Raw genomic sequence first — 13,205 nt, forward strand, 5'->3', positions numbered from 1 at the left:
TTTTCTAAATAATGGAAAAGTTACCAGATACGGTGTATATCTTTCCTTTGGGCAATTATAGACCAAAGGCTAAAGAAGGCCAGGAGATGGTTGTGAAGATGACTCTTCATACCTTCATCACTTCCATCCAAAGGGAGGAGGCAAGCTAATCATGTGAGGAAAACAATATAAGTCTTTTGTGAAACAGACTGGCTGGCATTCTCCAGAGAAATGCAGGCAAAGAATACATCCTAGAAAATGACTGTACCCTTCCGGAGGTCTGATGTAGGCTTCAGCCCTTGGTTGTCTACTGCAGTTGAGCTGTGCTAACCTGTCCCTCCACCACCTAAGTTCAAGATGTAGATGTGCATCTTGAAGAAGCTGATTTTTGGGAATTGGGACTGTGGCAATCCCCTCTGAAGCCTCCATTCCCCCAGGCCTTCACAAGGTTCTCGCTCTTCTTCTTTCTTTGCTGCCACCAGGTATTGCTGCTTCAATACCATTTAATCAAGGAGACATGTGTACTTTTGAAACTTAACTCTTTTATTAGATCAGGGAAGTTAACATATGATTAATATTCAATAAGTAAATCACAGGTTGCTAATCACTTGTATTTGTATCAGTCCTACTATGACTTTAAATCTCTAATAACTCTCTGTACCATTCAGCGTTCTTACAGAACTCTATCTCACTCTAAGTTCACTTTTAAGTTTCACACTATCTCTCACTCACAGAATCTCTCTTCATAGGCTCTACACATCAGCCTTTATATCCAGCCCCCTCCCCCCTTGGCTCCACCTTCTGTCCTCTCATTGGCTCCTACTCCACTGTTCAGCTGTGACGGACAGGTGAGGGCAGGACTGTTCGTTACAGGGACTCCAAGAAACCATCAGCCATAATGGTGATTATGGGAGTTTTAATCCAACCAAGTAACTGTTTTTTTAAATGCCAGCAATCACCTTCCAAAGAAAACCAATCCTAGGTAAACACTGTGCCCCAAAATATCTTAGAGAAGTGTGCTCAGTGTGATAGTCATACTTTACATCATTTTCCAACTTTTTATACAACCTGCTGGGGTGAAACTGTAGATCAAGTATCAATCAAGATCAGATTGATGGGATTTAGAAACAACTAAACAATGTTCCAGGATTTCACTGTAGTTATGATCCATATGCTTAGTTTTCATTAAGAGACCAAGTTAGCATTGTGTGTAGGCATATGGATACAGTGGTACAAATTCAAGCAAGGAAATACAATAAAAGGATGTGCTTAGCCAGGAAGAGATTTAATCCCTGATGATTAATTGCAGCACAAAACATTAGTCCTTTTTTTAAAAATAATTTTTGTAGGAAACAATTCAAACACAGATGGTTCACAGGTATTCACAGAAGTCTTGTAATTTAAAGGCTCACAGATGTGTGTGTGTGTGTGTGTTGGAGGGGGATACTGCATAAGCATTTATGGACTGCAGACTGCTGCCTCAGATTTGCCTGAGAGCTTGTCCAGTGCCTGATCTGAGTTTATGCTGTTTCAAAATGATTTGTATTTTTGCACAAACAGGATTACTCCACCCACCTTGAAATGTTTGCAATGGAAGCTCACTGGATGTACTACAGACCAGACTGCTCATCCTTAGAACTACTATGGACATTTTAATGATGAAATGCTATTGTGTGTAGATAAATTTACTATAGGTAAATGACAGCTTGTCTAAGCCCTAGAGTCCATCAGTTAATTTTTTTGCGATCATTCATAGTGAACATGAACCTATCCCAACCCCTCAAACTGCCACAATTTTTCTGAATGTTTTCTGGCTGTTTCCAATGTATGTAAGCCATGCTGTATAAGAGCCATTTGGCAAATTAGATTTCCATCTTGACATTTTTCCTGTTTACAGCTAAAATGATATAAAAATTAGGCATGCATGAAAAAATTCATTACATATTACGAATGGATAATAAATCATTATTACTGGATGAGCTGTGATGCTCTATCACTATGTAAACTGAGGGAAACATAAAAGGTCATATCGCTGCCTGCTCTAGCAGGGAGGATACCCTTGAAACCTGAGATTGTGCCAAGTATGTTGAGGTTGGATGGACTTCTAGGTCAACTAACAGCAAAGTCTGGGGGGGGAAAACCCTTTTGCTTCCTTATTGAGTTTGCAAAAGGCAAGAATAGGGCTGCATCAGTAACTTGATTTGAAAAGGTAGAATAGATGAAAATATAGGAGGGGGGTGTCTCTGTTTTCCCTTTCAATACCACAGTCCACAAATAGGTCACAGGGTTGTTACCTCAGATAATACTGTCCACAGCTCTGTTTGTTGCAAACTAACCATCTGCACAGGCTACACAAAAGGATCCTTAGGAGCGAACTGAATCACACCCCCAAAATCAAAAGCCGTAGCACTGTGTCAGAGAGGAACAGGATGGCTGCAAAAAGGGGCATGATGAAACACTCTAAGTCAAAACACATGTGGGTGCTATAATTTGATTCAACCCAAACCACATCCAAAGTGATCCAAATAACGATTGATGTACCTATTTGGACAGGTCCCTAGTTATTTTGAAAAAGGAGACAGAATGTTGTTTTATACAGCAGAAGAGCTAGAGCAATTGATCAATGGTTTACTGCCCTGACTAAACAGAGATCAGAGGTGCTCATGTGATGCATCACACACCTAGATTTTTGTCCTAGATAAATACCATTTTGCTTTGCAAACCATACCACATTCAGCTGAAAATTTTATGCATAAAGGAAACACAGCTATTTCCAGATGGGTTACCATGATAGTCTGCAGTCTGGTGTAGTCAAACAAGGTATTTTGAACATTAAAGTGGCTTCTTTGGTATAAGGTTCATCCATCTCTCCAGGAGGGCAAGGTCCCCCTCGCCCTCAAGGAGACACTCATTAGGCCCATTAGGAAGAAATCAAATTTGGCGGCGGACGAAATTGGCAATTATAGGCCTGTCGCCAATGTTTCCTTCCTTAGCAAAATGGTTGAGAGGGTGGTGGCAGATCAGCTTCAGGCACTCTTGGGCAAGACCAATGCTCTGGACCCATTTCAGTCGGGCTTCAGGCCGTGCTATGGTACAGAGACGGCACTGTCGCACTGTTGGATGACCTGTTGAGGGAGGCCGATGGGGGCAATATGTTCTTGTTGGTCCTCCTCGACATCTCAGCCGCCTTTGATACCGTCGACCACGGTATCCTCCTGGGGAGGCTCTTCGAGTTGGGAGTCGGTGGCATGGCACTTGCCTGGCTCCTCTCCTTCCTGGAGGACCACCCCCAGAGAGTGCAGATTGGGGAGAATGTCTCGGCCCCGTGGAATCTCAATTGTGGGGTTCCACAGGGGCCGATCATCTCCCCAATGCTGTTTAACATCTATATGAGGCCGCTGGGCGGGGTCATCAGGGGGTAGGGGGCATCGTGTCATCAGTATGCTGATGACACACAGCTCTACATCTCCTTTACACCAACTTCAGTGGATGCCGTCCGGTCCCTCCAGCGCTGCCTGGAGACTGTACTGGAATGGATGCAGTCAAATGGATTGAGGCTGAACCTGGACAAGACGGAGGTTTTGAGGGTGGGTGGCCCTTCCGTCAGTGGCATAGGTGACTCCCTCACCTTTGGAGGGACAACCCTTGCCGCAAAGAGTGAGGTCCGCAGCTTGGGGGTACATCTGGACCTGGCGCTTACCATGGAAACCCAGGTGGCATCCGTGTTCCACTCCGCCTATTTTCATCTATGGCGGATTGCCCAGCTGCGGCCGTATCTTGATCGGGGGGCCCTCACTACTCTAGTCCATGCGCTCGTAATCTCGAGATTAGACCATTGTAATGCACTCTACGTGGGGCTGCCTTTGAGGCTGACGCGGAAACTTCAGATGGTCCGGAATGCAGCAGCCAGGCTTCTTAGTGGGGCGAGAAAATATCAGCACATCTCCCCCTGCACTCCACTCTGGCTGCACTGCACTGGTTACGTATTCATTTCCGCATCGACTTCAAAGTATTAATGATTACATATAAAGCCCTAAATGGTTTGGGACCTCAATATTTGGCAGATCGCCTCCTCCCACCCAGATCTACCCGAATCACCCAACATAGCCAGCAAGGACGGCTGAGGGGCCTGAGGCCGAGAGAGGCCCGGAAGGAGAAAACTAGAAACCGGGCCTTCTTGGTGGTCACCCCTTGGCTGTGGAACACACTCCCCATTGAAATCCTGCTGGCACCCTCACTGGGTGTTTTCAAAAGCCAATTAAAAACTTGGTTGTTTAAACAGGCCTACCCCCCAGTCAATTAAGTGATTTTCTTTTTCTTTTTCTCTATCTTTTTCTTTCTTTCTTTCTTTTGTATATCAACATCTTGGAAATCTGTTGCTTAGAACTAATTAGTATAAATGCATTTTATATGTTTTTTAACTTGTTTTAACTGATGTAAGCCGCCCCAAGTAGACGTTGTCTAGAGGGGCGGGGTAAAAATCGAATAAATAAATAAATAAATAAATAAATAAATAAATAAATAAATAAATAAATAAATAAATAAATAAATAAATAAATAAATAAATAAATAAATAAATAAATAAATAAAGCTTATGCCAAATAAAATCTGTTGAAATTTAAGATGTAATCTTTACTTTCAACCATTTGAAAATAAATTGCATGCTAGCACATTTCATAGATCTGGGTTCACATATATCATGGAGAAGCCTTTTAAGTCTGGTGGTGTGGACTTCATTACAGATCCTGGCGTCCAGAGGTAAGGGTGGGGTTCTTTTTTTGCATCACAAGATGCTTCCAGCCATTGGACTGAAGGGCAGAGTGGTCCCTGGGAATACAGATTAGGCCAAGCACATTAGACTAAGTGAAAATTCTCATTAAAAAGGTGCCACCATAATGGGCTTTTTGGTTTAACAAACAGAACATTGCATCTGATTTGTGAAATCTGCAAATCTGCCCGTTTCTGTTTCCTGAGCATACTTGCTTGCCAGTAAACACAGTGTTTAAAATATTGTCAACTTATCAACCCACCAGCCTTCAGAAGAAGTAACTGTTAGGTTTTCCAAGATCAGGCTGAGACTGTCTCCAGAAACCCTTTCACAAGGAACACATTGATGTATCATTGCTGCTGTATGCAAACAACACTGCATACCTTTCATCTCAAAACTCGGGACTTATGGAACATGACGTGCCATTAATTCTGATGCTAGCCTGAATGAAGGATGAAGTACAAGCAAGGGAGACTGAGAGAGCATGTTAAACCACCCTGCAGGATAACGAACATGCTTTGTGACTGTTACATTCCCCCACATTGATTCCAGAAAATAAAAAGTGGAATCTGACAGACAAACCAGGCCATCAAAGACTTGCTAATAACTGGGAGGGCAGTAACGTGCTCACTGGAAGGACAGATCCTGAAGCTGAGGCTCCAGTACTTTGGCCATCTCATGAGAAGAGAAGACTCCCTGGAAAAGACCCTGATGTTGGGGAAGTGTGAGGCCAAGAGGAGAAAGGGACGACAGAGGACGAAATGGTTGGACAGTGCCACCGAAGCAACCAACATGAATTTGACACAACTATGGGAGGCAGTGGAAGACAGGAGGGCCTGGCGTGCTCTGGTCCATGGGGTCACGAAGAGTCGGACATGACTTAATGACCAAACAACAAAATAACAGAGATCCTGTATATAATTATTCGATGGAGAGTTTTGTGCAAACATTAGCTTATTAAACCTCACAAATAGATCCCATAGTGGAGATTAATTCTGTTTCAGATAGACAATAATAGTCTATCTGAATCTGCCATACATTTTTAGGCGATGGGATCTTAGGGCTGAATATTTCTTTATGCTCATAGGATTTAATTTGGCCACACATATGCTTTGCATCTGGAAATTTAATCTCCCCTCCCCTGAAATGAGCTCTAATCTTGAAAAATGGCAGTAGCGAATGTTGGAGTTTTATTTGTAACCTTGCACACTGCCTGTAGTTTGACTGGGAAAGACTTTTCTGGGCTTGGGCGATTATTTATCTAGCACTAATCAATTATTCTTTCCAGTCTTTGAATGCAAAGAAATCCCCATCTCTCTGCTGAGTGTTCTTTTATTCTCTTTTCTGACTTGGTGGCAATTGTTCATTTGCTGTTGATCTGTTTGATCAGTTGTTAAGTAAATATGTGCAGTAAAGAAAGCAGCATACTCAGGCCTGTAATTTCAACCAACGTATTTTTTTTATTCTTTCTTCTACAAACGTCTCAGAGTGAGTTACTGACACTTTAAATGCCACTTTAAATGACTCTGGTGAACATATGGCTATTCTCCTCTGTGAATCTCTGTACTTCTGCTGCGCAGTGAAAGGAAAATTGAACGAGAAACTCAGAACTCTGCAACAGCTAAAAAAAATAATGCCATTCTATATCACACCAATGGAAAGAACATCTTCCACAACTGATCTTACCTTAAGGACTGTGCCCAGTTCTGGGCACAAACATTTATGAAGGATATTGACAAGTTATGATGTGTTTATAAAATATGATGAGGGGCCAGGAGAATCAGTTTTGTATAGAAAGTTTGAAGAAGCTGGGGCTGTTTAGTTTAGAGAAGAGATGGAAACAAAGCACTAGTAATCTTCAGATATGGCTTTCACCTTTGCTATTTATATGGCAGAGCAAAATTTGTCCTCTCTGTTTCAGATAGGATTTGCATCAGTGGGTTCACATTGCAAGGAAAATTGTTTACTCTCAATATTAGGAAAAAACTTGCTGATGATACGAACTACTTACGAATAAAAAGGGAGTGGTACAGTATATTCTGCTTTGTTGAATATGTTTAAGAAGAAGCTGGATGGCAACCTATCACTGACGTGGTAGCAGCAGATCTCCTGCATCACAGGATGGCTAGACCAATGATATTTCAGTTCCTTCAAATCTCTGTGACTCCATAATTTTAAAATCCTCCCATATGATGTGACAATCTTTTCTTCCCTTGTACACCCCCTTCTATGTACAGTCACGAGCTTACTTCAGTACATAATAACTGCAGGGCAGAGGAGTATGAACAGTTGGCACTTAGCTTTATATTATTAATGAAAGAACAGGGACTCTGCTCTGCATTGAATCTGATGAGTCTCCCCATCACTCAGCAAGACCAGTTATTCTTGGGATTGAAGGGTGGTGGCCTGGACACCTCTTGGTAGTTTGTTCTCACGTTGCAAAAGGGCATCAAATCAGCTCCCTCCCAGCTGTCAAGTGGCTGGTGCCATCCTAAGCTCCACAGTACAGCAAGGGCAGATTTGTGATGTTCGAAAGTCACCTCAGTGTGATCATAAAAAATATTTCCTTCGTCAACTGCTATTTGGAAAGCTCCTGTTCAAAGAACCCGCATTTGAATATTAAGAAGAGGTGGATGGTGAGGAAAAGAACACCATGACTGTACGGATGTCTTCAGTTCATGGATGGAGCACTGGAAGCATTTTCATGCATCCCAGTGAAATCTAGAAAACCCAGTCAGGAGTTGTGCTCGCCATGGTGTCTGGTTTGAGGTGCTGAGGAGAGCCTTTGATAATCGTTTGGCTTCCAGAGGTTTTGGGGGTCCTATCATCCCTGGCGTTTGACAATGCTGATTGTGGATGATGGGATGTGTGTTCTGAAATCTCTAGAAGGCACACTGTTGGGAAAGGCTGGCCTAAACTTTCCTGACACAGGAATGTGAATGTAGGCAGTTGCCCTTTACCAGAGCAGGTCATTAGTTCTCCTAAATCAGTGTTGCCTGTTCTGACTGGCAGAGACTAGCAAAGCATGTGCTGACTGACTAAACTTTGAATCCCTCCCCACCCCCTACTCCATTCTTCTCCATTCATCTGTATCAGGCTGGGTAAGCCCATTCAGTTGATGACTATCCTAAGCCCAGTGAATTTGGTTACAAAGCTCCTATGAATGGCCACCAGGCTTTCTGGTCATGGGTGTTTTCTCTAACAGATATAGTCACAGAGCCACAGAGCCACAAGAGTCTAAAAGATTCAACCTACAATCATCACTAAAGTATTCTGATAACAACTGAAAACTATGCCACTGTACCTTGCTATTGCTACTTTTAAAAGCTGACACTGGCAGAATCCTTTATGTTTGTGTAAGGGAGGAAATCGTAAACATCTTAATGGCAATTTACTGCTCATCAGTGAGGTGCTGGTTCTGTTCCTGGGCATGTGTCCAGTGAGGACCAACATCATTCTCTGAGATTACAACACAGCTTTTTTGTGCTTTTAAGGAAGTTCTAGAAATACACTTTTAAAGAGCTCTGGTAGCCTGGATTCTTTCTCCTCATTAAGACAGAATGTGAACTCCTGCTTTCAAGGTCCCTCCTCTCCTCCTTCTAATCAGGAGGAGTATACAGAATAAATGGCAAATGCAAGTTTTTGTATTTACCTCCAGGAGACTAGCATGACTTGTCATTTTCAGTACATTTTGCATGTGTTCATGGGCTCTGCATTATATTTCCCTTAAATCTCTGGAAGAACTGAATCTTGAAGACATTTTTACTGGTTCCGTGTAGATGGCAATATTGTCATTGCCAGATTCAAAGCCCAATAGGTGAGGTTAGCATCACCAGTGTGGTCAAAAATCTGTGATACTTCTTTAATTTTTAAAAGCCCTTTTCTCCTTCATTTTTTCACCAGTAAGTTCATACAGTAAATGAAAACAGACATGCCTTCCCTGGGCTGGTGGTAACATATAGAGGTAGATAACTCCACAGAAAAAGATGAAGGGAGGTAAAGAGTGACAGCAAGACAGACAGAGATGGTTAGGGAAAAGTTGTTTAATGGGAAGTATACAAAAAAAAGGGGGGCCCTCCCCCTTATTAGTACTGTTTAAAGATCAGCTTAGTCAAGCCCTCCAGCTGCAATGCAAACCACGTAGCTTTAATCTTTCTATTATAAACAGGATGAGCAGCCCACACATATGGCAAGGATGACCTTGTCTCAAGTATTTAACCATCTGAAATCTGGCAGTGAAACTACAGAAGGGAGAAACATTCATTAGTTAAATAACAGACAGGAAGACTTCAGGGGCAGCCATGAATGAATGCAAGCAAATGCAGTCATTGTTATGAGAGGCTGTCTTTGATGGGAGATGACTTAAAGGTGTTCGTTGGGAAGTGACTAAAGGGAAGGAAGAGAGGTGGTGGCATGTAAATGTTTTGCAAAAGAGTTCAAGGTATGAAAGCAATCAAGGGGAAATGGGTAGATAACTGTGGGCAGAGTAAAACATCAAAGGTTGGGACTGAGAAAGGAACATTGATTGTATAGCACAAATCATGTGTTTTCTCAAAAGGTTATTACAGGAAGCAAAAGAGAAAGACTCATTAGAGCTAAAAGCAAGGCTTCGTAACTGATTGTCAAGGTTGATGGTAAGGCTTGTGATGTACTTTGGAAGTAATCAAGGAGCAGAGACATCAGATAGGTGTTTGTTGACTGTTTGGTGGGAGAATGTCCTAGAAGAGAGGGGTACATAGGAGAGCTTATGACCATATGTCTGGTTGCACTAGAATCTCTGCAGTGCATTGAGACCCTGCCTACAGAAAGTGTAGAGGGTGGAACTGAAAACAAGTAATAGATGCAGATATATCATCCAGCATCTTCCTTCCACAGACGCCTTCATTGGGTTCCTTCACCTAGTTTTGTCCGTCCGTCCGTCCGTCCGTCCGTCCGTCCGTCCGTCCGTCCGTCCGTCCGTCCGTCCGTCCGTCCGTCCGTCCGTCCGTCCGTCCGTCCGTCCGTCCGTCCGTCCGTCCTTCCTTCCTTCCTTCCTTCCTTCCTTCCTTCCTTCCTTCCTTCCTTCCTTCCTTCCTTCCTTCCTTCACCACCGTATATATGTAAACCCATTTAGCAGGTTTCCTGACCCTCTGTCTAGCATTTTTAAGGAACTAAATAGTCTATCATAGGGGCACAGAAGCCTCCTTTCATAAGAGCAGTTGAAGATGCTAAAAACTAGTCCCAGCCCATTATTGTCTTTTATCAGCCTATCATCATGTGGGTCCTAAAAGACTATAGAACACAAGGGGGGGGGCTTTCTATTGGACCACTTCAGATCAGAAGAAATAAACCGAAATTGATCTGGGCTATCATACTCTTTAAGTTCTTCTCCCTTTTTGTTGGATGACTTCAAGACATAGCATAAACAACTCCAAGATACCTTCACAAATAAAAATATACGTCTGAACGATATGAAAGTGCTTTAGCTCATAGACTGGTAGCTGTGCCTCTCTCATTTCAGTAGCTACTTGCATTTTTCCTCCTACTGTTTGCTTATGTTTTTGAGTACACGCTCCTCCACTTTTTTTGTTTAGCACATAGAAATTAGTACTTGAGAATCTGGTAACTTACTTTTGAATCCATTGTGTCTCCCTGCTCTGGAAACTATGTCTCCTTACCCAGTTTGCTGCCCTCCAGATGTTCTGGACTCAAAGTTCCATCGCCTCCATCCAGCCTGACCAGTGAGAAGAAATAGCGGCAATTGTAGTCTGAACCATCTTAAGGGCACTACATTAGCTTAATAGTGTGCATGTCCGTGACATGTCTCAAAAAATTATTGTAATAGCCAGAAGTACGTGAATTAATATATTAGTTGGGGTGGGGTGGCAGGAATCAATTAAGCTTAAATATTGTACTGTATTCAAAACCGAAACCATATATTTCTATATGTTTCCTGTGTTATTTGGAAACAAAGGCTTGCTAGAAAAGAATGCAGTCATCTTACACCACAGGTGCCATTCTGTAATTAGCCAAATCCAGACAAACCTAATTCAGACAGTCCAATTAGACAGTACAGTATGCACATTTGCTTAAAATGGTACTTAATGTGGGTTTCCCCCAAATTAGGCACATTAACTGTTGAGCTGTTTTTTTTTTATCCTTAGCATCATTGATAGAGTACCCACTGATTTGATGGAGCCAATCCAGTGTAATGGTAGAGTTTTGGACTTGGAACGGAGAGATACAAGTTCAAATCCTGGCTCAGCCCCAAGCATCCTTGATTTTTTTGGGCTAGCTAATCCTTCTCAGCCGAACCTATCTTATTGCTATCGTTAGAATAAAATAGAGAGGGGTAACATTGCAAAGCAGTCAAACACAATGCAGGGGCATATACATAAATAATGACACTTTGCCACACATGTTTGCTATCAGTTTGTACTGATAGCAAAAAAAGAGCAACATCCCCACAGATCTATGAAAATACTGTAGAAATGAATGTATTCGCGAAGGCTTTCACGGCCGGGATCTAATGGTTGTTGTGGGTTTTTTGGGCTCTTTGGCCGTGTTCTGAAGGTTGTTCTTCCTAACATTTCTCCAGCCTCTGTGGCCGGCATCTTCAGAAGACAGGAGTAGCATACAGTAGAAGAATATCCTTCAGAACATGGCCAAAGAGCCCAAAAAACCCACAACAACCACTGTAGAAATCCCCCAGGAGTGACATGCTATCACCTGACTGGGCAGGAAGAAATGCAGGAGGAAGTGCATGCAAGCTGCAAAAATCAGGAAAAATACCAAGGTGCAATTTCCTTTAGAGATGCAAACTGAATTTTTATTGTAAAACAGTCTAGCTCACTTTCTTTGGCATATTTGCCGTTATACACACACCCCACACACCAGTCCAGCAGAGCTCCTCCTCCTTGAACTCCCATTCCCATTAGCTGCAATTTTGCTTCAGTGCTATGCTATACTGTGAACGATAATCATGTCAGAGCTTTGAAAATTTACTTCACCATCTGGAATCCCCCAGTCAAAATAGTTACTAACTACGCTGACTGGCATATTCTTAGAGCTGTAGGCCAGAAAAGTAACCCTCCCAAGCTCCTAATGGCTGAAATCCTACTGGCCTTACTTATGCTTGTAGGAAGTTAATGGTGCCATCAGCAAGGGGTGAGTTTATGGAAATTAAAAGCTTTTTACTTCTGTCCCATGGCTTTTTTTTTTACTTCTGTTAAATACTTTTCTTTACATGGAAGCTGTGGGAACAGTGGGATGGGAGGAGGAAGTCTTTAATTACAGAAAGTTCCCTCTTGCCAGTAATATCATTTGGTGGTGGTGATTTTTTATATTTAAATTCTTCCTCCTGCTGTTCCATGGCTCCCATATGCTGAAAGTGATTACATGGGGGTTGAAAAAGCCACAGAAGTAGGAGCTTTTTAATTATGAAAAATCCCCCCTACTGTTGATGTTATCAACTTTCTGCAAGTATAAATTACACAACAGGATTGCAGCCAATGCCATACATCAATTTTTAGTGAGGTGCTAAACCTGTTTAATTTTGGAGGATTTATTTCCAAATAAGCAACTCTAAAAACTATATCAAGACAAATACAGCCAGTATTGGTCCTTTGAAAAATTAGTTTCCTTCTCATTGGCTAAAATCTCTTTGAAGAAATCTAAGATTTCTTTGGTTTTGCTCCACCACTTTCCTGAGGGCAGCAACTAAGTTCCATTAAGTTCAGCTAAGTTCCAAGAAGCCATTAAAAGACAAAATGGAATTTAATGTTTCCGGAAGGCCATAGAATCATAGACTTACGGACATATGTAACTCTAGAGCTGGAAGGCACTGCAAGGACCATCAAGTCCTGCTCCCTATCAAAGCAGGGAATGGAGTAAGAAGCATAGGGTAATGACAGGTTAGGGTAATGTGAAAGTTCCTTTTTTGGACTAGATTTCCAACAGTCCCCCAGCCAGTTTTGTTTGCTTTGGAACAGTACAGGCAGCTTTGGAAATATATTTCTAGAAACAGATTTTGGATGTTTGCTGAAGGACCACATGTTCTTATAGTTGCAGCATTTATCAGTTTCTTTCATTTTCGCCTGTATGGAAGCCTGTGAAATTGTGGATGACTATATTCAATGAGTAATCATAAAACCCAGATAGAAATTGTTTCTAACAAGCAATCAGTCAAAACAGTGACTGCACATTTTGCCTTATAACTCCTGTTGTGTAATTTTTAGAGACTAACTTTTTTTTTTTAAAAAAGTGAAGTACTGGAATCTGTGCTAGATGATGGTCCAGACAGGTATCACGTGGCACCTCTTAAAGCGGGAAAAACCCCAGATAAATGAGTCATATGGCAGCCCTATTTTATACCCACTTAGCTAATGTGAGCCCCATTTAACTCAAAGGGAATCACAGTTCCAGTCCACTTCCAAACAGGAGTTTGGAACAAAAGAAAACAGGTCACTAAACACATTTA

Source organism: Pogona vitticeps, chromosome 2 (genome assembly GCF_051106095.1).
Source record: "Pogona vitticeps strain Pit_001003342236 chromosome 2, PviZW2.1, whole genome shotgun sequence".
In the NCBI taxonomy this organism is placed as follows: Eukaryota; Metazoa; Chordata; class Lepidosauria; order Squamata; family Agamidae; genus Pogona; species Pogona vitticeps.